The sequence below is a fragment of the Danio rerio genome, chromosome 15 (assembly GCF_049306965.1).
Source record: "Danio rerio strain Tuebingen ecotype United States chromosome 15, GRCz12tu, whole genome shotgun sequence".
NCBI lineage: Eukaryota > Metazoa > Chordata > Actinopteri > Cypriniformes > Danionidae > Danio > Danio rerio.
The window spans coordinates 14,404,175-14,430,000 of record NC_133190.1 but is presented as its reverse complement, the minus strand read 5'-3'; the positions used below and the strand labels follow the sequence as shown (position 1 = coordinate 14,430,000).

General features: G+C 39.1%; 1 long non-coding RNA gene across 1 annotated transcript; it reads left to right on the top strand.

The window, feature by feature from the left end:
• The first annotated feature begins 12,618 nt into the window (after positions 1-12,618).
• On the top strand, positions 12,619-17,595 carry si:ch211-150g5.4. The gene is given in 4 exon segments (NR_170082.1): positions 12,619-12,796; positions 16,551-16,664; positions 16,779-16,806; positions 16,903-17,595. It is a non-coding gene; the product is annotated as a si:ch211-150g5.4 (long non-coding RNA).
• The last annotated feature ends 8,231 nt before the right edge of the window (positions 17,596-25,826 follow it).

Below are 25,826 nucleotides of genomic sequence, written 5' to 3'. Positions count from 1 at the left end.
AGCTGTGTCGTGCCAAGAGCGCATTCGCTATTTACAGGACGCAAAGTAAGTCTAAGTGGAAAAAATTAGCATTTCACCAGCAAACAGTTAACAGTTTTTTAACAGAAAACTGTTAAACAGAGCATACAGAGCCGATCTCATGTGATATAATTGCAAGAACTGTTTAAGAGAATTAAGCTTTCGCATTATTTTGGATTGACAGCACAATGAAATTGATGTAAAAACGGCCGCATTCATGTCTTTTCCAGTAAAGCTTTATGCATCTATTGCCGCCCTTATGCAGCCTCTGAATCAACTGTGCTAAGTGATGGACGCGCTCCATAGTGATAAAGACGGCTTCTATACCCGCGATTTGAAGATGAATGAAAGTGGATACTTTGAGATTCTTGTGTGTAAACAGACAAATACGCTTAATAATATGTAAACATGTTTTGTTTTAAATACAACTAATAATATCTTAAATTAGCATGAACAAAACTAATTGTCATTGCATTTCTGTTAAGTAAAAGCCCATGCATGCAGTGACTGAGTGGCGATAATGAATAATTAATGATTTGGCAGCCTGTCCCTCCCAAAAACATTAGAAGTTGATTAAAAGTGTGGTAATAATAGTGTGGGTTAAGCTTACCAATTCCTTATTATCCAATTTGTCATGGCAGTTTTCATTTTAAGGCATGGTTTGTTCTCTTTTTGTTTTCTATTTTGCACTCCACTTGTCTTTACTCTTCTCTCCATTTTGAACATGTGACTGTAACCGATCAACGGATCTATCAAATGGTCAATGAAGAGGGAGGGGTGGTATAATTTTGTATTCAATAAAATACAACTGTATATTCATGTAAAATGCAGGATAAACATTTTTAACCAAAAATATGTATTTATTTAGTTTAATATGTATAATAATATGCATAATTTCAAAAATAGTTTTGGTACAATGGCGCCACCCATGTGTGGCGCCCCTATGGGCCGCATACACTGCATACCCCCTTTTTTGCGCCACTGATCATAAGCGAGTGGTGCGGGCAGCCGAAAACATGTTTGTAGAAAAAGCTATTTGTACAATGCACTGATATCATTAATAGGAGTGTAACGATTAGCCACTTTCACTATTAACTGCGCTTTAATTCGTCACAGTTTATTAATCGTAAAGTCTTCTCTAAGCAGCATTTCTGTTGCACGGAACGAAACGAAACCGCTGTAAAATTCCAAGTTGCCTGTGTGCTAGTTTTAAGTTTGAAGTACACCGAGGCTAATACGCACGCACACAGGATTAACTATAGCAGCGGCCGTTCCCATATCACGTCTTTTCCGCTTGCAAATTTGTTATTTCTAATAAATCTAAAGAATAGATGACAATATGCTGGCGCCAGCGGAGCAACACACTTGCGGCTTTCTGGGCGCACGCAGTAGATAACATATTATGGTGAGAGTTGTGTGTGCCTTTCAGTGCAATGTAAACAAAAGATATGTTAGACAAATTATTATTAAAATGATTATATATGCATGAATGCAGATGGCAACAACAGTTAATCTAAATAGCTACTTACATAATATAAAGCTTGAATTTGAATTAGACGTGATAACAGTATAACCATGATTATTCTTCAGACTATATAATCATACAACCAAAATCTATAATTGTTGCATCCCTAATTGTTATGCAGTTCAAACATATGAATGTGTCTGAATGTAGAAGAAGCCTACTTCAGCAGTGCACTGCTTTTGTTATGCTCTGAAATACAACATTTGACTGTTTGTAAAAAAAGTCTATTGTACAATGCAGTAATATGTAGTTTCAAAATACAACATAATAACATTTTAATGTAGAAAAGGCCAACATGGGTGTCTTAAGAAGCAAAAATATACAGCATATGGGCTCTTATTTGCTGTTATGTCATCACTCATATAGCAAGTCATATCTCTCCAGCCCTTCGTTTGGGACGCTTTTCATGAACCGGCCCCCATGACAAACTAATTGAATAGCCCTGATCTACAGAGATATCTTCTTACAGTGTTGCAGTCTATAGTATTTCTCTGTTGGGATATCACAATATTTAACCCCGAAAAAAGCAAACGCAATCAATATCAGACTGCTGTTGTGTTTTACGGTAAAGAAAAAACTAAACACGTGCAGACTTTGCTTATTTCAATCTGCTAACACAACACACATTCCTGATATGCGAGCAACTTGGTATAAATACAGCACAATAACAAACAAAAGTGAGAGATCATCTAACCTGCCAATATGTCTTTGAAAATCTGTGTTCAGGGGTAAAAACACTGTTGAGAACCGGTGTTACGGTTTAACTGGTGACCGTGTTAACTGGTGTCCCTTTCCAGATGTAAGCTATTCACGTTTGCAGATTGGCAGATTCGTCACTTTTTCACAGCAGCAAACATGTCCATACCAAATAAAGATTCTTATTACTTGGTGTCAGTGTCATTGTGTGCATTATTGATTTTAATATCTGTGTAGCAGAACAGTATATAACCAAAGTAAATTAAAAAAATAATTAGAATTTACATGTCTTTAACAGGATTCGAACCCGTGTAGTGAAAAGGTTTAGCACACGAATCAATCAACTTATCCAACTGAGCTACTCAGAACTTCAAACGAAGCGGTCTGTTTTAATATGTTTGTCAATTAAAACATGCCTTGCTGTGGTTGTGGACCCGTGTTAACATGTTTCCATCGATGTTAACATGTTTACATGTTGTTTAGTTACATGTACTCGCGTTAACGTGTTTCTACAAACTCTCCCGCTGATAGAATAGCTCTCTGTGACTAAACGATGCTTCATCAGTTGCTCAAACCATGTTTTTTCTTAGTTCTAGACTCATGTCTACCTGTGCCTTTGGAGTCGTGTTAACTCGTGACCCATGCTCATACATGTAACGTAAATAAAGATTTTATCCAAAAAATGATTACAATGACGATATTATTATGCAACATATTATGTCTAATATATATAATATATATTTCATATATTATGCAACAGAATATTAATTGAAAATCGCAACATTTCAATGTATGATCTTGGTCACATCTGTATCAAGGTACTTATGAACATGATTTGGCTACATACGATAAAATTACTAAAAGCTGCTAAGTCTACATTAGTGCTTGATAGCTCAATTAGTTAGAACGTATGTTCCTTTCATGCGTCTCTTTTGTTAGTAAGTTCGAATCCACATACGAGTTTTGTTTATGTAGCCTGATTTTTTAAATTCTCTTTAAAATAAAATAAGGGGGGGGGGGGGATGGGAGGGGACTGCGATTTATAACGTATGCGTATTTAGTGGAACATCGTAGTCATTTAGAGCTATTCTGAGAAAATATCAGCTCGTTTAACTTTGTGGACACAGACTAACACGAGTCAATGGGACTATTATATTCTGATTGCATAATATTCTAATATTCTGTTGCATAATATTATATATGAAATATATATTATATATATTAGACATAATATGTTGCATAATAATATCGTCATTGTAATCATTTTTTGGATAAAATCTTTATTTACGTTACATGTATGAGCATGGGTCACGAGTTAACACGACTCCAAAGGCACAGGTAGACATGAGTCTAGAACTAAGAAAAAACATGGTTTGAGCAACTGATGAAGCATCGTTTAGTCACAGAGAGCTATTCTATCAGCGGGAGAGTTTGTAGAAACACGTTAACGCGAGTACATGTAACTAAACAACATGTAAACATGTTAACATCGATGGAAACATGTTAACACGGGTCCACAACCACAGCAAGGCATGTTTTAATTGACAAACATATTAAAACAGACCGCTTCGTTTGAAGTTCTGAGTAGCTCAGTTGGATAAGTTGATTGATTCGTGTGCTAAACCTTTTCACTACACGGGTTCGAATCCTGTTAAAGACATGTAAATTCTAATTATTTTTTTAATTTACTTTGGTTATATACTGTTCTGCTACACAGATATTAAAATCAATAATGCACACAATGACACTGACACCAAGTAATAAGAATCTTTATTTGGTATGGACATGTTTGCTGCTGTGAAAAAGTGACGAATCTGCCAATCTGCAAACGTGAATAGCTTACATCTGGAAAGGGACACCAGTTAACACGGTCACCAGTTAAACCGTAACACCGGGATAGGATGAAGCAGATTTTGGGAGACCACTGCGATCAGACTGTACCAAAATTGACAACCCGGGGGTGTTTGCAGATTGTACCAAAGAGGGGGGTGGGTGAAATTATAGTTTTCCGGAAGAAATAAAAACTGTTTTCGCTGATTTCACTGTACTTAGTGACAAAAAAGAATGATTGAATGTTGCTCTGTGTCCATGATGGAACCTGCAGGCATTTGATAGACTTGTTCCTCCTCACGCCTCATTTCTGTCGTCTGTTAAGGTAAGCTGGCCTTTGTGCACGCGAGCGATACACTTATATAAATATGTCTCATGATAATACTATGTAGGCAGATTTATACACGCGGTTTTAAAACTTTTAGAACAACGTCAAAGCAATAAAGCGATCTAAAAGACACACAGGTCTATGTGTTTTTGAGTATTTATTTGTTTATAATATATAGCTTGCATTATAATATAATGACTTAAGAAATTAACTCTTTGTCATTGACATTATTTTTAAAAATAAGCTTGAAAAATTTACCGTAGCCGGGAGGGGCTGGCATCACAGACGAGGGCCCTGAGAGCACTGTTGTCTGTTTATAGCCTAATGTTAGCTTTTCAATCCAAAAGATCCAAAAGTGCTCAAAGTTGTATTTTCGTGTGAGGATTATCTGGCTGGACAAAACGTGTAAGTGTATTGAACAGTGTTTGAAAACAGAGCTTATTATTAGCAATCTTCGAAAAGCCTATGGGAAAATCCTATAGGGATTTTCACGAGGGAACCAGTATTATGCCAGCAGCCGATTAGCCTACAAAGTGACGTCATAGTTCCTCCACTCTATTACTTAAATATTTCATGGCCATCAGCCAATCAGATTCGAGAACCAGACAGAACTGTTATATAAATATATACATATATAAATGAGTAATATCACAGGAGTAGCAGTGCGATATGGTTGTATATCAGCACTGGTGGGAGGCGTACCTTGGCACAAGGCCGTAGGCCTACGAACATTTTAAACTGAGTAAGTTAAAATGTCTGTAGTGTATGGGTGTAAACGAGAGTACATGGGTGTGTATTTGGTTTTAATGTTTTTTTTTTTTTTTTTTAATTGTATTTATATTTTGACCAAAAAGCAACAACTATAAAGGCAAAAAAGAAAAGGCAAAAAAAAAGGACAAAAGATAGAAAAAACTATTTTAAAACCATTGTTGCATAAGTTCCTCCAGTTTTACACATATGTTAACAATGTTACACATATTTTTCTATGTGTCTTGCATAGTTTGCATCAACTTCTTACTTTCCATATAGTCTATTAGCATATGTTTCCTCTAGCTATATCCCCACTTCTTCTTTCTTACTACATAATCCTTTTTTGGCGGCAGTGATCAAAAGGGACATCACCCTAAACTCAATTCAAGAAATTATATGTATCAAGTAAGTATTTTTAAGGGAAACCTAAAGATGGTAAATAACAACAACAACAAAAAGATGGTTCCCCTTCGTTTGGGGAAATCCAGTGCTATAAATGGATTTGATCTTTGTGAAAATCCACGTATGGGAGGTTTCGGATCAGAAGCCGCTTGTCTAAAGAGTACTGAACGGGCCAATGAATGAATGAATTGGCAGCGTAAGCTTGCGCAGGTGTGCTGCATTGCCAATTATCCCAGCATATAAGCACACCTGGAGCGTGCAAACGCTTCAGAGCGAACGAGTGTCTCCCGGTCCAGAGTGGGTTTTCGCGGCGGCAGACGGTTGAACTGTGTTTCTCCCTTGCCTGCGGTTCTTTGGGTCCGGTCCTCCAGAGAGGTGCGTATTGTTGCTAAGCTTTCCTAAAAGAGCAACACAGTTGTGCAGCACGTCCTTTTCAGGATGGCGCTCCGACTGTGTGTTTCTGGATGCGTGGGTTTCCTGGCTCCGGATGATGGACACGATCACTGCGTTGTATGTTTGGGGGTCCAGCATGTTAATGCGGTGCTCGCGGGCGATTCATGTTGTCATTGCGATGCCATGACCGTTGCACAGCTAAGATTGCGGCTAACTTTCGTAAGAGAGCGAGCCACCCCAGTTGCCTCCTGTTCTAAAAAAGCAGCGGGCGCTCGGGCAGATCTGAGGGTTCCAGCGGGAGATAATCCGCCACCCAAGGGCTCGCGGACCTCTCGCTCCTCACAGCGCTCCATCCAAGCTTCGGGCAGTGGGAGTGATCCATTTAACCAGATGGTAGCTCTCACGCTCGCTGACACCGGAGATCAGATGTCCTCCACGGCATCGGAGGGTGGGCTTTCACTGTCCGACGAAGATCCGGACCCGCTCGCCCCCTCCGGGCAGGTGAGCGCCGTCAAATCGGATCCTGAAGCGGACATGTTAGCCGTGCTTTCCCGGGCTGCTTCGGCTGTGGGGTTGGAGCTAGTTCATCCCCCAGCTCCGCGGCCGGACCGACTAGATGGGTGCTACGTAGAGGACCAGAAGGCGAAGCCTTCGAAGCCTCTCGTCCTCTTCTTTTTTCTGGAAGTGCAGAGTAGGCTCACGCAGTCTTGGAGGGCACCTTTCTCTGCCAGTGCTGCGTGTCCCTGCGCCCTCACCGCCCTCGACGGTGGAGCTGCCAGGGGGTATGAGGCGATCCCGTCAGTGGAGCGCGCTATCGCGGTCAATCTTTGTCCGCGTGGCGCCTCTACGCCTCTCCTGCTCTCCTGAATTTAAGGCGGTGAAAGAGCAGTCGGATGCGATGTGCAATGTCATATATCGGTGCGGCCGTAAGCCATCCACCTCTGCTGCTCCTCGCCGAGGAGCGGAGATGCGGCCACGGCGAACACCTCGAAAGCAGGCAGCCCCCCCCTGCCCAGGGCGCCGTTAAGTCCGGTGAAAAGAACGCGAAGCATCCCTGAGACAGGCCATCCGGAGAAGAGGAAACTTGCTCTTTCCCCGCTGGAGGGCGGGGCCCCGATTACAACGATACTTTTCAGTGCCACCAAAACATCAATGAAAGGGCACTTTTCCCCTTCTCCGGATGTGACAGCACGAACTCTGCCAGTCCGGGACGCGCTGCCTTCCGGCTCGCAGATTCTACGTGCTTTGCCAGTGGCTCACGAGCGCTGGGGGGACGGTCTCCCTTCCCTCAGCCCTCCAGCCCCCTCTCCGGAGTCAGGGTGCGGAGCCAGAGCGAATCGCTCTCCTCCAGCTCTTCCGCGGGACCCTCGTGCTTCCCGGATCAGCACACTCACTCCGCGCTGCCCCACCGCTGGTACGTCAGCGATTGTAGCAATGACTCCATTAGCGAGGGCTCTGCCTGCCTGGTTAGTGCGGGCCAGCTGCTTAAGGGCGCGGTAGCTCATACGCACAGTCAGACTCGGTTACGCGATTCAGTTCGCGAAACGGCCCCCCAAGTTCACGGGCGTGTATTTCACCAGGGTCAACCCCCTGTCCGCCCCTGTCTTGTGAGAGGAGATTGCTGCCCTCTTGGCGAGCCAGTTCCTCCAGCCGAGATGGAGAGTGGTTTTTACAGCCTATACTTCATCGTACCCAGGAAGATCACCATGGTAGCGCACCTCTCCGAGGAACGCGCTCGCCTGTTGCTGAACTGTATGAGAGAGCTCGACAGCAAAGTAGTGGTCACACTGAAGTTCTTTCAGAGGCTCCAGGGACATATGGTATCCGCAGCCGCCGTCACGCCGCTTGGATTGCTCCATATGAGACCACTTCAGCACTGGCTTCACAAACGGGTCCCAAGACGCGCATGGCACGCGGGCACACACCAGGTCTCTGTTACTGCGCTGTGTCGCCGCGCCCTCAGCCCTTGGAACAACCCCTCGTTCCTACAGGCTGGTGTGCCTCTAGGACAGGCGTCCAGCCATTTTGTTGTTTCAACAGATGCTTCAAACACGGGTTGGGGGGCCATGTGTCGCGGGCATGCAGCTGCTGGCCTGTGGAAAGGTGAACAGTTGCATGGGTGTTACGGTCAATTAAGATGGAAACACTAGGGTTAAAGCAACATTTAAAACTTATGACTCTTTATGAATGGTGGCGGCAATGGACCAGACAAACAACCAAATTATGCCAAAATAAGTGTTTATTTTACAAAGTGGATAACTGATAAACAAAGTACATACAAAATAAAGAAAACAAGAATAAATAAATGGTTGTAATAAAGGGGAGGAGGAACAAAAGTGGCGCCAAAGAAAAGAAAATAATATAACAAAACACAGCTCTAACTAGAAACCACAATCACTATACTATCTAATAAAAGAAAGAGAAAGAAAAGTCTTCAGCGTTTTCACGCCCTATCTAAACTACACTTCTAAACACAAACGTAAACAAAACTTACAATTAGTGGCGCACACTTCTAAACTAGTGTGTATAATACATTGGTATCTCCTACGTGTAGCAACATGTAGGTCACGTGACATCTATTCTGTTCCTCGAATCCCATGGATGTCGTATATCTGGTAATCAGAGGGAAAACACAATTAGAACTCTTTTAAAGATTGATTTCAGCACAAATGATTATAACACACATAGCACAAGAAACTATCACATAATCCAGCTATCCAGCAAAAACACACAGTCAACCAACATAGCAAACACACAACAGTGAGCATGCAAAAAGCAAGCTAGCTTTCAACGGCACCGGCTTCCTTTTAAAGTGGGGAAGTCTGCTTGTGATTGGTCAATGATGATGTCATTGCAAATAGTAATGATGACTGGCATCTTGCTTGGCCAATAGGCAGATGAGCTGGGCGGACCTAAAGAAAATGATAGGTAGAGAAGGAGGGAGAGAGAAAAAAAAAATACAAACAAACACAGGCACAGATACTGAGCCGTAACAATGGGCATATCAATCGCCTAGAGCTGTTGTCAGTGTTCTGCTTTTTACCGGTGCTGGAGCGGCAACACGTGCTGGTCAGGACGGACGGTACGGCGGCGGCGGCGGCATATATCAACCGCATGGGGGGTATGCGCTCTCGCCGCATGTCTCAGCTCGTCCGCCGTATGCTCCTATGGATTCACCCGTGGCTGAAATCGCTGTGCGCCATTCACGTTCCAGGCCAGCTCAATCGTGCAGTCGATGCGCTGTCACGACAGCTGTTACGCCCTGGAGAATGGAGACTCCACCCCGAGACTGTTCAGCTGATATGGGCGCGGTTCGGGGAGGCCCAGATCGATCTGTTTGCTTCCCCTGAGAACGCTCATTGCCAGTTGTTTTTTTCCCTGACCGAGGGCTCTTTCGGCATGGATGCACTGGCCCACAGCTAGCCTCGGGGCATACGCAAGTATCCGTTTCCCCCAGTGAGCCTGCTCGCGCAGTTACTGTGCAAGGTAAGGGAGGACGAGAAACAGGTTCTGCTAGTTGCGCCCCTTTGGCCCAACCGGACCTGGATATCAGAGCTCTCACTCCTCGTGACGGCCCTCCCCTGGCGGATCCCTTTGAGAGAGGACCTACTCTCTCAGGGACAGGGCACCATCTGGCACCCTCGCCCCGATCTTTGGAACCTCCACGTGTGGTCCGTCTAAGGACCACACGTGGAGGAAAACTTAGGTAACCTACCGACTGTGGTGGTTAATACCATCACTCAGGCTAGAGCCCCCGCCACGAGCCGCGCCTACGCCCTGAAGTGGAGTCTATTCACTGAATGGTGCGTCTCTCGCAGAGAAGACCCCCGAAAATGCCAGATCAGTGTTGTGCTCTCTTTCCTTCAAGAGAAGTAGGACAGCAGGCTGTCGCCCTCCACTCTCAAGGTTTACATGGCCGTCATCTCCACTTATCATAACGCAGTAGCTGGCGGAACCGTGGGAAAGCCTAACCTCATCATCCGGTTCCTAAGGGGTGCTAGGCGAATTAATCCATCTCGCCCCCCTCTCATGCCCTCTTGGGATCTCGCCCTCGTTCTCACAAGTTTGCGAGCAGATCCCTTTGAGCCACTTGATTCAGTATCTCTAAGATTTCTGTCCCTCTGCTGATCGCGTTGGCCTCCATCAAGAGGGTCAGGGACCTAGAGGCATATTCGGTCAGTGACTCGTGCCTGGAATTCGGGCCGGATTACTCTCACGTCATCCTGAGACCCTGCCCGGGTTATGTGCCCAAGGTTCCTACCACCCCCTTCAGAGATCAGGTAGTGAACCTGCAAGCGCTGCCCCCGGAGGAGGCAGACCCAGCCCTTTCTTTACTTTGTCCAGTTCGCGCTCTGCGCATTTATGTGGACCGTACTCAGAATTTTAGATCATCTGAGCAGCTCTTTGTCTGTTATGGCGGTTGGCAGCAGGGAAGTGCCGTATCGAAACAAAGATTATCCCACTGGATTGTGGATGCCATTTCACTCGCTTATTTGAGTCGAGATCAGCCGTGTCCCTCAGGAGTGCGTGCACACTCCACTCGAAGTGTTGCATCCTCTTGGGCGCGTGCACTTGGCGCCTCTCTAACAGACATCTGTAGAGCTGTGGGCTGGGCGACACCCAACACATTTGCAAGGTTTTACAATCTGCGAGTGGAGCCGGTTTCCTCAAGGGTATTTGGTAACCCTTTGGTGATTGAGGAAACAACTCGGTAGGGTGTTGAGACACGCTTGCTGCGCCATTTTCCCTAACACTGAGATACGTGAGCCTTTTTATCTGTCAGTAAAGTTCCCCGTCAGGTGAGCCCTGCAGATTCCTCCGTGGCCCCCAGCAATGACTCAGCGGAGGAGTCCCTTGCTGGCCCACTACGTTGTAGGTCTGCCCGCTGGTCAGCCCGCGTTTTGGGTATAGGTGCCTGCTATGCGTGATTCCCACTAGGCGATTCCATATGCTTATTCCGCCACAGTTAAGTCCCCCCCCTGGGTGGACCCGTGTCTTCCCTCTCCGCTAACCACTTTTTGCTATGCGTACTCCCCCTTTTTTAGGGCTAGTCCATATGTAAATTATACCATCTATCCCCCCTTGGGTAACGGATGGCCTCCGCAGCGTCCTTCCTATCGGGATTGCACGCTTCCCAACGTACTGTTGTATTTTCCTAGAATTATCTAGATGCTCACGACTTACCAAAAAAAATATCTAAATTCGTAAGACTTCTGTTGAAGTAGGATAAATTAGGGCCAGGGACACGTTGGAGGACCGCGCCTCCCATGATGTGGGTGCGTCACGCTTGCTTGACTATCCCCTCATCGGGGGCGTTGGTAAGGTGCAGTCATTATGGCGCTTTCCATAGTTCTCCCATACGTGGATTTTCACAAAGATCAAATCCACTTATAGCACTGGAGTTCCCCAACCGAAGGGGAACGTTCGAGGTTACGAGCGTTTGCTCGCTCCAGGTGTGCTTATATGCTGGGATAATTAAAAATGCAGTTCACCTGCGTAAGCTTACGCTGCAAATTCATTCATTCATTGGCCTGTTCAATACTCTTCAGACAAGCGGCTTCTGATCCAAAACCTCCCATAAGTGGATTTTCACAAAGATCAAATCCACTTATAGCACTTCTGTTTCCCTTCTCGGGGAACGAAGGGTTACTTCTGTAACCTCGAACGTTTCCCTACAGGAAAACACACACAATCAATCTCAAGAGAACACTTTTATTACTGTAGTATTTATATAAACTACTGTAGGATTTTTTCCAGTGTTAGTGGGGGGATGTGGGCAACACAGTGGTGCAGTGGGTAGCACGATCACCTCACAGCAAGAAGGACGCTGGTTTGAGCCCCGGCTAGATCAGTTGGCATTTCTGTGTAGAGGTGGAATGTTCTCCCTGTGTTCGCATAGCATCCAAAGACATGCCATATAGGTGAACTGAATAAACAAAATTGCCCGTAGTGTACGTGTGTAAATGAGTGTGTATGAATGTTTCCAAGTACTTGGTTAAAGCAGGAAGGGCATCCGCTGTGTAAAACATGTACTGGATAAGTTGGCAGTTCATTCCGCTGTGGCAACCCCTGATAATTAAAGGGACTAAGCCAAAGGAAAATGAACTGGTTGGAGGATTTCACTTGTATCTCATACAATGCATTGTTGAATTATTGGTTAGTTTATTGCATTCTGAGGCAGAATTGTAGCCTACTGCATTTCTTCTACTCAACAGCAGAGGGCAGTTCGCACCACATGCATATTCCTACAAACCGCTCTAACACCACAGCGTGCACTTGTAATGTGTGAGACACCACACAACAGTCATTCCATGATTCATAACAAGACAGGTGACCTTAAGTTAGGCGACAAATGTAGGTGTATGTAAGAAGATGAGGCGAAGACATTCTGTAACACAATTCACATTTACAAGAACAGAAAGTTATTTCAGCTGAGAACAGTCTCCAAGTGAAAAAAGAAACATCTCACAACACTGTGACTGAACAGTGTCCCAATGAAAAAGGAAACAATTCACAAAACATTGACTGTAAAAGATAAAAAAAAAAAATGTGTCATCAAGGCTAAAACAACAGGTACAGTCAATAAGATAAGCAATGAGAATGCACATTTGCAGTCAGGTAAAAATGAAGCACCTTTGTAAAAGGGAAGGCCAGGTGGTGCCAAAAAAAAAGAGAATGAAGACAGACCAGTTTTTAAATATATGGCTTTTCACAGTCTACATATGTACTCCAGGCAACTTAGCGACACAGAAAGTTAGCACTGTTTCAGAAAAAAGAGAGAAAAAGAACAATCATCTGGATTTAAGTTTACAAACTCTTCTGAACACATCATACGAAAGGAAAAGGCATCATGGGTAAGGAGCTTAATTTGGCACAGTGTGGCTATGTTCTCAAAATATACTTTTGATTGGTTTAAAGCACTTCAAAGAGCTATGTAGTCATTGCAAATGTCTTTTGAAGTTGGTCATGAAAAATAGCTGCTGAATGACTGGATTTAAATGTATTTTAACTGATAACAATTTATGTCTGTGTCGGTGACGTGTCAGTGCATATTTTGCGTTGAACACAGCAACATGTTATGCTAAGCTAATATAGTTGCAGTAAACATTCAGGACTAGCATCACTGTTGAATAATAATGTGTTTTAGTCAGAAGATAAGTTTGTGTATATCGAAATCAGAATTTTTACCTTTAACTGTTGAAAAAACTATTAAAAAGCCAACAAAGTAGAAGCTGGCAGTAATGAATAGCAGTATTTGAACATAGCTCTAATACGTCTTAATGACACATTTAAACCTCATGGTAAACAGTGTTATTTTTAATCATTTAAAATGATTCAGAAGCATAGAAAGAATTAAGGCCTCAAAAGGCCTGCAAATTAATCCATTTTGGAAATATCTACAAAACAAAGACATTTAAAAACCAAAACTTTGGCCTAACATTCAAACGGAATGCATGGAAGTTGGCAGACCTGTCTAAACTACTAAATCACTCTAAAAATACTGGGTTATTAAAACCGAATTATGGGTGTAATACGGACTAAACCAACTGCTGAGTTAAGTTTTTTGAAACTTAATTAATATGACCAAATTTATCCCAATGCTTGGGTGAGTTTATATTTTATACAATTTGGGTTTAAATAACCCAGCATTTCTTAGAGTGAAGGATGTTAATTTGCAAAAATAATATACTCAAAATAATGCTGAGGAGGCACACAAAGTCACAAAGAGTCTTTCTTTTTTATATAAATTAATAAATAAAAATAAACAAATATTTAAGTCCAGCTGTGTGAATGCCCCCTTGTTAATTTTGCACTCTAGGTAACAGCCTGCGTTCTTGTCACATAGGCCCCTGGATTGCATTTTCTATTCGGAGGTCATAAATTAAACTAGCCATGCTAAACAGACCCTTGTGAAATATTGTCAGTTTCACTGTCTAATGTTTTCCAATTAATTAATTGTATGCCACATTTAAAGTCGTAATGCATGATTTTATTCTTTGGTAACTGATTGAATTGTTGAAAATGGGTGTTGCTAACAAAATGAAGTAAGACTAAAGAATAAACAAATTCAGAGCAAAGCATCCATGACCATAGACGTAGTAGAGAGGTCTCTGTCAGTCAGTATTTGGACAAGAGCACTCTTTTGCATGGTGTTACTATTGATAGGAGAAATTAAGCATTTTAAAAGCTTCAGAACAATGGCGTATATGCACAGACAATTAATTTCAAAAATCAATTCGCTTAAGATTTCTTTAAAAAAACAAAAAAGTGATCTTTACTGTCTAATTGAAATTCGATATAAAGCGGGTCTTAGACCAAACAAGAAGCACTGCATTTAGTTATATTTTATCACACCATGTCTTTAAAATATGTAAAATAGTTTTACCTTAGTATTTTTGATGGAATTTCTGCGCTAGGCTGTGGCTAATGACAGTGCCTACATTTAAAAGGTCTTTAGTGTCTTTTTATGCTTAACAACCAAATAGATACTTAAGTCTATTTAACTGATAATATTTTAATTACATTACAACATTGGTGTTGTAAAATGAACCTTTTGAAATTGAAAATAGTCACATAAAGCTTTCACCGGAAGTTCATCATTGGCTGAAACACTTGGTGTTCATGTCTATTGCTTTGAAAATAAAACTATTAAAAAAGCATGTGCTATGGGCACCTGTTGATGAAAACTTTGTAAACGCAACATAACTCAGGCTAAATATTGATTAAAATGGGCTTTTTCAAACATATTGCAAACTTTAAATTGAAAGTATAACCTATAAATGCTCTAGCTTATCATTAAATATTATGCATCTGCATATAACAGTAGCCGAATGTATGATTCTTTGAGAAATTGATTGTTTTGTCTTTCTTTTAGCATTGTAGTTATGACTTGTTTGTAGTGTTATCAACATTTAGGCTAGTTGTAGATGGCTAATTTTGTCTGGGTGCAGCTTACAATATTTTAATGATATTTTGGCAAGTAGAACGAAATAAACAAAATAACTTGAAAAAAGATTTGTTCATCTTACTGAACGAGATTCAAACCACTGAACTTCCCATCACTACTCAACATGCTGCAACTTAAGAAAACACCAGCAAATAAAAATAAAATGTTTGTTTGACAGCACATGTGCAAATCCTCATTTCACAAATATTTTAAGTTTTAAAACTTCAAAGTGGGGTCTTCCCATGCAAGACAAGCGTGGGGCTGGTGAGGGCTTCCTGTGAAAAAGTGAGGGCTGCCCACAAAGACATAACACCAAAACTCCATTCAAATGGGGCTTCAGCGTCAACGCTTGATGAAAGGCGGGTCTGAAGTTGGGGCTGACGCAATCGTCATAGCAGTGTCAGCAAATTAAACCAAGTCTGCAATCGGCTACTGTCTGAGCTGGGGTATTTGCTTAAAGTAATCTGATTGGCTGATGCTTCCATTAGCGCTTTAAAAGAAATTACTTCTGCAGCAAGCAACACCACTGAAGCAGCGCTGATGGACCCACAATTCAGTTCAAATCGATTGGATGCTTGAGTTACAGAAGACTCAATTTGAGTTGGGATTACCGAATTTAGATAAGGTATTTAGATATTGAAAGGTAAGGGCCTAGCTTTTTTTCCAACAAATTTTATCTATTAGAGAATTCCAAATAAATTTTCCCCTTGGAGTGATTCTTTTCTTTGACTGAAACATGTTCCTTTTATTTTAATTACTAAATTTTAGATCGTAAATGCATTTGTCTTCAACTTTTGATTTTGGATCTTTTTTGACAATTACTTCAAATGACAAGTGGCGTTTCATTAAATGAGCAAGGGCATTAGGTATGGCTTTAATCACAGTAGAAAATTCTTTATGAAAAACAGGGAAATGATATTTAAACATAAAATCACCATATGAATAGAAGTTCCCTTGTGGATCAAATAAATCACAAAGATAATTAATATCTTTTTAATGCCAATTCTTATAAAAAATCTATTTATTCTTCACTAAGATGCTTTCGTTGTTCCATAGCTTTACTTTGTGCAGGGGAGAAATTGTGAGAGAAACATAATTTCCATGCCAGAAGAGCCTGTTCATAAAATTTAGAGAGTTTATTGGGAGTTTGGAAGGAGAAAAACTACAAGTTAACAAAAGGATGTCACCCATTCAAAGTGAACGGGAAGCGTTGACGCTGATACCAATGCCCTGTGTGAATTGGGAGTAATAGTATTACAGCATGCAATTTAATTTGATGGTGCTTTGCATTTATGTACTGTAATTATTGGTAACACTTTACTTAAAGGGGATGTTTAAGACAATTGTCACAATAATAGTGCCTCAGGACAATCATGTTTATGACATATTTATGACGAAGATTTGGGATGTATTTATTATGTCAAGTTTATCTTTGCAGTTAAAATGACATAACTGAGCAAATGACACTCAATGACAGTTGTCATAAGTAAGCATAAAATCTCATTCACATTCATGACATCATGTCATAATTATAAAGGTTCCATGACAAACTTCTGAACACCCCTTTAAATCAAGTGTTACTTTTTTGTGCAGTTTTTTTTTATTACTATAAATGTAATTGTGTAATTCAAAGTGGTGTTTGTGTAATGTCCTTTTTCCAGATAGCTCCACAACAAAATCCATTGGGATAGCCGTTGCATTTGGGATCTTAGGATTGTTCGTGCTAATCTGTGTGGTGCAAATCTGCTGCAAGAAAAAGTGCTGTAAGCGTAAAAGTAAGCAAACATGAATTGATGCTAGTAGATGCTAGCAGTAGATGCTAATGTGAGCTCGTAGATAAGTCGGTAAACATTAAGAAAATAATTGTGCTTCCATCTTTTCCTTGACAGAGCCTTCAGTGAAGGATAAAATTTTACAGTAAGTTTTTGTTGTGTGGTATTTAGTTTAGCAGAATAAGATTGTGCCGTTTTTATATGTGATTTGTTTTGACTTTTGATCTGTGTGTGTCCGCAGAAAAGTCGGGATAAAGAAATCCATGCCTCCATTTTCAGTTAGCAGGATCGTCGACAAGAAATAACCGTCATCACCGCACCTATTATTCTCTCGATACCTGTAAATAGTGTATATACAGCCTAGATTCACAACACTTATTTACACATTATGATGTGAAAGTATGCGTTGGTGTATTTATTTTCTTCAGTTCTTTGAAAAGTCTGAATCACGTTTTTGAGGTGAAGATGTTATTAGCAATGGGGATGTTGATGATTCATCGCTGGTTAAGATAACTTTCCCACAGATACGAAAAAGCACAGCACACTTTCATTGCTATCGAGATCGATTATCTTGTCTTTTACTCTCAATGCCTGACTCTGTTTCTGTCTATCTTGTTTTTCAATCTCATCACAAAAATACACAGGACAATTCTTGCTCTCAAGCTAAATCGTTACCACATAAATGTGAGTTCAAAGGCCAACACTTAGACTGAAGAAAAAAACTGTTGCTTCAGTTCCAGTACATGGATCATTTCTTAATCGTGGAGGAAGCAATGTCAGATGATTTAATTCCTGTTAAGTAATATTATGTGTGAGATGTAATGTTGATAAGGACTCATCAAGTATGTGGTTTATAAATAAATGTACTATAATATTTAGAAATTACTCTGTGATGAGGATAAATAAATAAAATGTTTCTGAGATTAAAAAAAAACATGAATTTCATACTTTTTTTAAAGACTATATATGTCGTTTATGCTTATATTTAACACCATGAAAAAAATAAAAGTGGACACTTAAATTCATACAAGACATTTAGATTTTTTATATGTAGAGGTTTGAATACAGTAAGTATGCTGTTTCATTATAAACATATCTGTTGCACTGAATGACCATAAAATACTTTTTACTGAATATTAATACGGTAAAAGTATTGGTCAACCCAGGCTCTTTCTGAAAATGTACCATTATATATTTCTGGAGAGCACCAAATGCGTTCCAGGAGTTAATTTTTTTGCAGTTTTTGTTTTCACAAATCCACCAGAGGCCGCTGTGTAGGCTTTTTGAGATCTCAAATATATTTTGCAAGTGCCATTCACGCCTGCTGTTCACATATAAATCCATCAGAGGCCGCTGTCAACTGACTGACTGATTGTGACCCACCTTCTTCCTTCCTTAAACGCAACCAATAGTGTTTTTAAAAGCACAGATTGACCCGCCCACCTACTTTCCTAAACCCAATCAACAGTTTTAAAAAGCAATCCAGAAAAAGAAAAGTCCTCGCCTGATTTTTACCATGTTTTTAGATTTTACCTCATTTTCACCCTGTTATTTACTTATTTATTTTATTTTATTTTTTTGGCTTCTAATTTGTCTTACCCGCTTTCTGGAACCGTTCTTCTCTGACTCAAACCCTGCCATCGTGGTCAACTCCTGTCTGTGTCTCAAGTCTGCCAACATACATGGTGAGCTACAGAACAAACTAGTAAGTGTGGAAAAGCCGTCCATATGGAGGTAAAAAAATCATACCACCCCATAGCGTTCATTTTAAAGACGAAATGCAGCCATACGTACATCTGGCTACATAATTCGCAATCACCAGAAATGTATATGGGGCTACGTATTTTGAATGGGCATTTCTTGGTATAGACTGGCAAAGTCTGTGTCATCATTAAATATTTACTTAATACTAATAGCCCTAAATGAATGACAATTATGTTCTGATGCTTAGCTTGTTACTTTGATGCTAACATACTTGATTCCAAAATCCATTGCTTTCAGCTGTATTTTTCAAATTTTCTCTTTAAAAATCACAATGGCATTATCAAGATTGCCATTTTTTTGTGGAGAGTTCCTTCTTTTAAACTAGAGACATGCAGAATGGAAGGAAAAGCTATTATTTATTAGTAGCTAATAGTAGTAGGTAATTTCAAAAAGCCATTACATACTGTAAATAATCCTCTATACTTTTCTTGTCTACCTCCTAAAAATGCTACTCTCTTTTCTTTTTTTTTTTTTTTTTTTTTAATAAATGGCCCCTCGCTATAATGCAATTCACCTTTCGAGGCCTCACGGTTTCTCACGGTGTGTGCGTGAACTTTGTAACGACATTGACGTTGTAACTTACAGCAAATGTATCAAATAATTATGAGAAAAGTTCTTACTGTAGTATTTCTCACAAACACTACATGAGATCAGCTTCCTTTATGTCTGTTTATTGTCTGACGCAGCCGAGGGAGGAGATTAAGGGGGGAGGACTAGCCTTGCAGTGCAGAACAGCAAAACCGCCACCTAGTGCAAAAATGTATAAAACAGAATCTTTTTAAAGGTAAAATGAAAAATATGATGGGTGTTTTAAGCTGAAACTTTACAAACACATTCTGGAGACACAAATGATACATAATAAATCTGAAAATAGAGGGGTAACCTAAATGCCCTTTGAATCAACATTAAATCAATATTTACTCTTATTGTTTTTATGAGGCTATTAGTGCTTGTTATAAATGATGTATCTGTGCGCTTTATTATTTACTGCCCTCATAATATTTAATTAAATACCATAACCTTGCTTCCCCTCCCCCACTTCTGGGCACATGACATGCCTTCAGGACTGGGCTAAATGTGTTTCATTTCTGCCCTGCTTTGGCAGGAAGTAGTGGTTCGGACACAGATGATACAATAATATTCAGATCCTTGTTCTTATCATCATCAGGCATCTGAGGACATTCAGATAATTTGAACATAAGATGGATCTCTTTAAATTTAGGAAAAGCATTCTGAGATGGACAATATTTATGTGTTCCCATTTGCTACTTACAAATGCTTTAGAACATCATTACCAATCTCAATATATGTTTTGACATCAAGCTCTAAACGTACTTAAAAAGTTTTGTGGACACCTTGTAGTGAAAAAAAAAAAATAGAGAAAACCCCAAATCAGAAAAAGTTGGGACAGAAACGAAAGCACAATTTAAAAAAGAAAGTAGTGATTACTAAATTTACTTTGACCTATATTTCAACAGGTTTTGTAATTAAGATTTGATACAAAAGCAGCATCCAAGAAAGGACTAGTCTTTTAGGAGCAAAGATGGGCCGAGAATCGCCAGTTTACCAACAAATACATGAGAAAAGTATTGAAATATTTAATCAAGAATTATCATTCATCTATAAGCGATATCACCACATGGGCTCAGGGCTGCTTTGACAAACCTTTGTCAAAACAAAAAGCCAGTTAAAACTGTACAATGCCAATAGGAAGCCCTATGTTAACAGTGTCTGGAAGAGCAGTCGACTATTTCATAAAATTTTCTAAATTTTATTTTACTGTTTTTCTTTTTTTTACTGAATATAACCCAAATACTCATTCACATGAAATAAATATATTAATTAATTAATTAATTACAATAGTGCAGAGAGATAAACAATTTTCCTTTATTGCATTAATGAATTTGGTAAAATTCATCCTCCTCCAACAAAAAAATTAAAAAGTATGTAATTTTAATCACTGAACACCTACATCAGATTGGCACAATTTGACTTAAAACATCAAAAATCTGACTACATATTTTGTTGTTGCAGTTGACCTAATCCTCTCTGCTATTTTAGCCTCTCATTGTGTCTCTATTATCATGCTTTGTCCCTTACCTGCCTTTAATGCTGTTGCTAATTCTAAATAATTATTATTTTTTTGCTTTGTTCTGTTGAAGTCAAACCATCCTATCTAGTGTGGTTGTTTGTTTCCTCTTTGGTCTTTGGTGAATGTCACTATGTTTTTCATTCAGTTGCATTAGTATCTCATAGCAGCAAAGTAAACCGCAAACCAGACTGAGTTTTATTAGCTGTTAAACTGCTGCAGCTCTGGGGACGTTGTTTCCTGAGCTGGCAGGCAGCTAGTGAAGGTCGTTGCGGGGATCTGTAGGAAGTGAGAAACAGCAGTTAACATCTGAGGTTCAGAGTACTTCTGTGAGACTTCAGTTTCACCTCAAACATTATCAAAACTCTTTATTAAGAAATTAAACAGACACTGGCTTGGTTGCATTATATGTAGGACTGGTACACAACAAAATGATAAATCTGATTATCTACTCACCCTCAGGATGTATTGTGGCTTTTTTAGTAGAAATAATTGGAGGATACTTGTGTTCTTTGTAGAGAAAATGAAAGAATGAATGAATTACTAATAAGAATACCATAAGGATATTTATTAATAATCTACTTTGAAAATGTTGTAGACTTATTTTCTTTCTCAAAAAAATACAAATAGATAGATAGATAGATAGATAGATAGATAGATAGATAGATAGATAGATAGATAGATAGATAGATAGATAGATAGATAGATAGATAGATAGATAGATAGATAGATAGATAGATAGATGAAATAAAATAAACCATTTGTAAATTAAATAAGTTAAAGGAAAAAGTAAGTCAGTAAGTGACAAAAATAAAAATAAAATGTTGTAGGCTAATTCTAAATCTAGCACATTTTTGTTAAGTTATGTCTCTGAATTGTTACTATGTTGTATTTTTGTATTGTCACAATTGTCAAACTTTCAAACAAATCTTATTTGGATTCATATGAAGAATGACTTTGTGTCAAAATATCATATGCTGTGCCTCAACTAGCATGGCTTCAAAAGCCTCAGCTTACACAGATTGAATCATGTAAGCTAACATCACGGTTCCTTTAGTCAGCTGTGTTTCACAAGCGTGCACTCCTCTGTGTTCAGTGGAAACGAGAACATAGGTTAATTTAAGTAAATGTGACATCAAACTGAGGATTTGTTTATTCCATGAGTGTTTGCTCCTGTAAATTTCCGCTGGCACTTTAATTAAACCATAATAAGTTAAATTATCAAAATTAGTCGTAATTTTTTATTTATTATTCCATGGTAATTGTAAAATGGCCCAAACCTGAGTCATATGATTCAGTTTGAATCATTTGAACATGCCAACTAACTGAATATTTGAAGCAGCTTAAGAAGTATCACATTAGAAATGTGTGATGGAAACAGCAACCAAAAGAAAAAAAAAAAAAAAACGTATGTGTGACCAACTTGGAAACATTGTGCAAACAAAAAATGGTGTAAACAAAAGCATGGATTGTGTGGGCGATATAGTGTTGAATGCATTGATCTGCCCGTGTATGGTATCTTTAACAGTAGTGTAAAGAAACAAATTACAATTAAAGCTGCAAGCAGCGATGAAAGGGACCTGTGGTCACCATCGCATGATGACCATGACAAAGAACAGTGAACGATAATAATTTAAGCTGATAAATATATATATTTTTAAAAATGAGAAAATTGCTGGTTAATGCCAAACCTTCTGCTGTCAGCAGGTGGCGCTATGACTGTAACTGAATATTGACATGTAGATGCCTTAAGGAGAGGAATCTCATGTGAATTTTCAGGCAGATCAGACATTGTGTGTCATGAGTTATAAGAACTTATAAGAAGTTATAAGAACTTCCTACTCCATGGCGAAACACTCAACTTTGTCAGTCCACCACCTTTAACAAAAACTCAAAATCTTCACAATTTCACGTCACAAAGGCCTTTGGATTAAACTAATGAAACATGGATTTGATCTAAAAATATTTCTAGAAGTTTGTTACAGTGTAAGACATGCCATTTCCCATTGACAACAGGTGGCGCTATAATTGTAACTGGATATTGGCATGTAAACGTGTTCAGGTCAGGACTGTTTTTAAATGAGTGGGCTTTGAGGCAGACCAGACACTGCATGCCTGAGTTATAACAACTTCCTGTTTTGTGTTGAAGGCCACCACGGACACGCCCTTCGATGATCTTCCCAATTTAACATCGCCAAGTTCTTTAAATAAGAAATGCAGATCAGATAAATCCCTAGGGGGCGTTCGTTAAAGTATAACATAGAAATTGAAAAAAAAAACTGCACTTTTTTGGCAGAGAAAGTTAAAAATATCCGACTTCCTGTTAGGTTTGAGATTTTGCTCCAAGAGACGTTTTTGTAGGTATTGGCATGTTCAATGTGTGTGCCAATTTTCATATGTGTGCGTGAAATGTAGCTCTGGGGCCAATCGATCAAAATTGCGTAGGTGGCGCTGTCTAACCACTTTGCCACACCCACTTCTGAAACCTATAACAAATGTAAATGTTCGACCTTACGGTGAGTTTTCGAGTATGTTTAGACCCTCAAAATGGTGATTCACTCTAGCAAATTAAAAGAAGAAGAAGAAGAAGAAGAAATGGAAATGGAACAATTCAAATAAGGCCTATGCATCATACGGCCTTGGTCCCTAAATACTCAAGCTACTGTAATTGAATTGTTAATTTTGATTAAGAAGTTTTAAAAATGTGTACATTTACTCCCCTGTGAGTAAGTTTTAGTGTTGTATCTGTACTTTTACTCCACTCTTTCTTTCAACCTGCAGTCACTTATTATTGTTTATGGGGATTTATTATTATTATTATATAATATTATAATATTATTATTATTATCACTTTACTTTTTATTATGGGGATTTTGCAGAAAACAGAGTAGAAGCATTGAAAGTGTCAAAAAAAAAATGTCCAAAATCTTTACACGAAATGACCTAGAGACTAAAATCGCCAAATAGTCTTAAACAATAACTACAGCAAATGCACAACATCCCATACACTACAACACATCATTACTCTTGAGTACTTTTAAAGGACAACTTTTCACTCATTCCTTGAGTAATACTTACAACATATACTTTTATTCTACTTGCACTACATTTTTGGGCAAGTAATGGTACGTTTACCTGAGTATAATTTTTTAGTGATCCTTCCACACTGTCTAAACTATAAAAACTAAAAGAAAGAGAAAAATAAAAAATAAAACAGCAAAAGCTGCTAAATCATAGACTCAAAGGTAAATAAATGTGGGTCTGGGGTGTTACCTCTTCAAAATACCTAAAAATACCTAAAAAGTACAAATGTGTAACACATAGTACCATAAAGGTGAACTAAAAGTGTACCCTAAAGGTACTAATGCCCACCTGTGTAGTACAAAAGTAAACACACTGAAAGTCTCTGCAACTTTTTTTTTTTTTTTTTTTTTTTTAATTTTAACATTCATTTTAAAATGTAAAAGTTTAGTTATTTTGTTTGGGCATCTACACTACTCCAGCATATTTTTCCTGTGAAAACAGAACATTTTAAAAATGCTAAAGACACTCAGTATGGAAGGCTATCCTGCTGTTACCAGTTTGTCCAGTTAGTTTGCCATGTAGGTTGAGGGGGTTTGAGTCTGGCAAAGACCTGTTCCAGAAATTGGGTAAGACAAAAACAGAGGCCAAAAAATTAAAACAAACAAGTAAATAACAAAGTGATAATGTGGTAAAATCAGGCAAGGACTTTTCTTCTTCTGGATTGCTTAAACAGTTGGGTTTAGGGAAGTGGGTGCATGGGTCAGTATGTGCTTTTGAAAACACTATTGGTTGGATTTAGGAAAGGAGGGGTCAGTTAATCAGTCAGTCAGTCAGTCAGTTGACACAGGCCTCTGTTCAAGTACCTTAGCTGCCTAGTGTCTAAAGAGAAAGGCGCATTCGCATTTTACTGGATTCGGTGAAACTTGGTGATGTACAATATCGATGTTGACACATTCAAGCAAAAGATCTGAACCCAACACGATTTATTTATTCCACTTGAAGTCAATCATTTTGTTAAAGAATCAATAATTTTAAACATGGTGCACTTTCAGATCTAAACCTCAGCAGGATGTTTTCATTCACTATGTTAAACACTGCACGGAAGGTCATTTAAAAAGTAAATTCAGTTTTTACTTTTGAAATTTGGTGCCAGTTTATCACGAAGTGACCCTTTTGTTCTCTTTTACTCATTGGATGGAAACGCTAATTCACACACCTTTTATGCAATATTCCAGTATTGCATATAAATTTAATTTTCATCTTTGGATGGAAACATAATTAATGACATCATATATATTATTATTTTTTCTTCCGTGAAAAGGAAAACATCTTCTGAAGAACACAAAAGAAGCGTAGAATTTTGGCTTAAACTACTATAATTACTTTAAGCATTCAGTACATGCAAATCTTTTTTTGCACATATCTGTGATCTACTAACTAACTAAGGCTAAATAAAATCACATTTCACATCCTACTTACTTCCGCTGTCACAGTCAGAGCACTGAGACTTTCTGATTCTTATATAACCAACGTGAACATTGTTTAGTTGCTTGATGAGTAGCTTGTTGACAGCATGGAAGTTCAGATGTAAGGGAAAGATAGTAAAGATGGATGATATGCACAGAATCCCTCATTTAATCATCATGTGTGGCAGATGCTATCTGTGCGGGAGCAAAAACACTCAGAAACCACAGTCATGACTAAGCCGATATCAGTTATTCACACTGCGAGGAAGTGAGATGTCAGAGTAACCCACAAAATCTCCATCATTTTCTTATTTTCTGTTAACCTGTAGGCATTTCCTTTTATCCATGATGACACACATGAACAAAGGTGTAGTATGTGAAGCGCAAAAGGATTTCTGCTACTATTGAAGTTTCAGCTAGTGGGTTTTGTGGCTTGGTTCATTTTTCAGGTTTTATTTTCGATGTTTTGTTTATTCTCAGGCTTACTTTTAGTGAGAGGTGGTTTCTTCTTAAAACTGCTTTGGAACTGTTTTTGTTATGAAAAGTTGCCCACAATTGAATTTAACTGGAAATTACTTTTTGAGTGTACTAAACTGGAAAAATGGATGCAAACAATGTATATAGGTTGAATTTAAACAGACAAATGAATTTGAATAATGTTCAACTTAAATAGTTTGTTTAAATTCAGCACAAAAAAAAAATGTTTAAGAAAATGTCAATGAACATTCCTAAACTGCATCGCAAATTTGCACACTTACAACCACACCACTTGAGCTGTAGTTAGAAGCATAGTTTCTGGTTGTGTTATTTTAAATGTTCTAA